The sequence below is a fragment of the Podarcis raffonei genome, chromosome 15 (assembly GCF_027172205.1).
Source record: "Podarcis raffonei isolate rPodRaf1 chromosome 15, rPodRaf1.pri, whole genome shotgun sequence".
In the NCBI taxonomy this organism is placed as follows: Eukaryota; Metazoa; Chordata; class Lepidosauria; order Squamata; family Lacertidae; genus Podarcis; species Podarcis raffonei.
This window is the reverse complement of record NC_070616.1, coordinates 16628859-16631971: the sequence shown is the minus strand read 5'-3', so window position 1 is coordinate 16631971 and position 3113 is coordinate 16628859. Positions and strand designations below refer to the sequence as shown.

Sequence of the window (3113 nt, the reverse complement as noted above, 5' to 3'; positions counted from 1 at the left end):
TGGAACCAGTTTTTCGTAAAAGTATCTTGTCTAAAACATTCAAGATGTATTTAGAATTTGGCCAGAGGAAGGCTGTGAAATCAGAGCAGCGCTGTGCTCAGGAGAGGATGTGAGGAACATCTCTCTCTGTCTCCCTCTCTTTCTTTGGAAGGATTCACAGTGAAAACCTGGAAACATGAGCATTGTGGGAAAAGGAATTACAGCATCTCCACCTTCGTCAGGGAATGCTCTGTGTTTTTATGGGCCCACAGTGTGGCCTCATGGTTGGAGAAGTTCCCAAGGCCAAGTAGAGAGACCTGGAGTGCCACATTTGAACCTCGGGTATGAATTCACCCCACTTTATGCCACGCTTGCAAAAAAACAACAACACATGGCCATCTGTTGTTTCGGTTGAACAAAAGTTTTTAGAGGAGATTTTTGTTTGCTTAAACAAAAGAAAACCTTACAAAAGCTGGCTATTATTTCTTTCAACTGGTGTCCTCTGGGTGTTCTATGGACTACAACTCCCATCTTTCCTGAACATTGGCCATGATGCTTAGCGGCAGCAAGAAACAACTCAAAGAAACAACTCAAAGAAACAAATTCAAAGAACTCAAAGAAACTCAAGAACTCAAAGAAACTCAAGAAACTCAACTCAAAGAAACTCAACTCAAGAAACTCAACTCAAAGAAACTCAACTCAAGAAACTCAACTCAAAGAAACTCAAGAAACAACTCAAAAAACAACTCAAGTGCTGAATAGATAGCTCAGCTGGTAGAGCATGAGACTCTTAATCTTGGGCTCATGGGTTCAAGTCCCATGTTGACCAAAAGGTTCCTGCATTGAAGGGTTAGACTAGTGGTCCCTTCCAACTCTCCAATTCTGCGATCTGCCCAATCTCTCTGTCTGTCTCTTTCTCTCTGTGTGTTTTTCTTGCCACTCCCGTTGCCTTACGACTGTGGCCCTGGCCAACAACAGAGCCTGAGATGCCAAAAGTATGGTTACCTGTCAGACAAGGGGAACCAGCTATCACTGAGTTATCCACATAAAGGGCACATTTTTAAAATAAAAGCAAAAACGAATTGCCCAATTAACATACACAGAGAGAGAGAGAGAGTCCCTGGCTGAGCTAATAGCAACCAGATACGGCTTCTCTCCTCGGTGCCAGAGGATTTTTCAACAACTGCTGTCCCTTCAAAATGCCCCATCCTCTCCTGAACACGCTGGGTAATGAGGAAAAGTTATGAATGGCTTTCTTCCCTCAGCACCACCACCCTGCTTTCCACTGATGTTTCCAGACTCCCCCCTCCCCGCCCAGCAGCTGTTTCCTGTTCCCCAGAAGGGCTGACAAGGTGCAGGCCTGGAGCGGAGGCTCCTCTGGCAGGTAATTTTGACGAGGCGCAGAGGGCGAGAGCCGCCGGGTGTCTCTGATGGGTTTCCGGCCCTGTTATCAGGTCCGCTTCACCCTCCCTCCTGCCCAGACGGATCAGCCCCCGTCTGTAGGCCAAGTCCATTTCTGAGACAGCAGGGAGGGAGGAGAGCATCATGTCTGGCACATTTCTTTAGGTGAAGGGTGGCAGTGAAGACACGGCAGGGTTCCCACCAGCAAAATAAAAAATGCGCCCCTCTTTTCTTTTGGGTGGGAAGTTTTTCTTCTGTTCGGGTAAAAGCAGGCCCATAGAGTCAGAGCACCCCATGTCCAAACTCTACGACATCCCAAAAATTAAGAAAAGCAGATGTCAGGACATAGTTATAACCGTTTGGGGGTTTTTTCTGGTCTGTGCTTTTATTTGGCCCATCGGTATCTACAAATCCTGAGGCGCGTCTCGAGATTACCTCCCCTCCCCACGTGCCCCCCTCCCCCGAAGAGAGGTTGCTACAATTCCTGCCTTCGCTCAATCTTCAGTAGCTCAACTTCAAAGATTAAGGTTGCGCCACCTGGGATTTTGGGTGGTGCTCCGCAGTCCCCACAACCCAGCTCAGAGGGAATGACCAGCTTTCTCTTCTCATCCTCACACATCCCAGGCCCTGATCCCAGCCTTTAATGGCTTGTCCAGTCCGCAAGGAGAAGATAAATGGCTGATCACGAGTCAGGCTGCTGTCAAACTCTGTCCCATCCTCCAGCTTGCCCGTATAATGCATGTGGAGCACATCACCCTTGCGGGACTTTTTTTTTAAAATTACTTTTTTATTCAAAATTAAGACAAAACATATTATCTAGAAACATATCATCCTTATTTCCCCCCCCTTTTTTTTCCTCCCTCCCCCTCCCTCCCCCCACAGAACCCACCCACCCCCACCCCCGACTTCCTTCAGTTCCAGTCTTTGATTTCTCTAAAAATGCTGTTTTCTGCATGTTACACAAACTATTTAAGTAATAATTATCAATAAAAAGTTTGTGAATGTTTATTCAAAACCAGCCAAGGAGTCCAGTTTGCTTTGTTGCATCTTCAAATACTTTGTAAAGGGTTCCCATTCATCTTTAAAGTCACAGTTATCCTTGTCCCCTAGCTTGTATGTCAGTTTTGCCAGTTCTGCATAGTCCATCAACTTTTCTTGCCATAATTCTTTAGTTGGGGTTTCTTCAGTCTTCCATCCTTGTGCTACTAAAACTCTCGCGGCCGTTGTCGCATACATGAAGATGTTTTTCAGCTTTTTTGGCAGACCTTGCGGGACTTGATGGGGCAGTTGTCCACCCGCTTCTTGACCCCAGTCTGGAGCTTCTGTTTGCCTTCCATGCTCAGCACTAGCGAGAAGACTGCACACAGTGCCAGAGTGAGTAATGTTGCTCCCTGGCTCACCTGCATCGCATAAGCTCCTCTCCTTTCCTCAGCGAATACCACCCCAACCGTTTGGTTTTCTAAACATGGATCACTGCCACATCCAACCAACCTTCCATCAGGACACATTGCTGAAGGATCTCCATAGCCCAGCATCATCCCCTATGCTGAAGCCTTGAGGGAACTTACATTAAAATATCCTATATAAACTAGGGCTGTGCACAGCCCTCCCCCTGCATCTGTCCTGTGGCCTAGACACATCAGTTAAACGCACTGTAAACTTCATACAGGGAAATCCCGTTGGCGAGAGACGGGACTCCACAGCGCCATCTGGTGTCATGGTGTTATGACTCA

General features: G+C 47.0%; 1 pseudogene; it reads right to left on the bottom strand.

Annotated features, from left to right (window-relative positions):
• Positions 1 to 1746: 1746 nt before the first annotated feature.
• Positions 1747 to 2821, bottom strand: LOC128402512 (peptidyl-prolyl cis-trans isomerase FKBP2-like; annotated as a pseudogene).
• Positions 2822 to 3113: the final 292 nt, after the last annotated feature.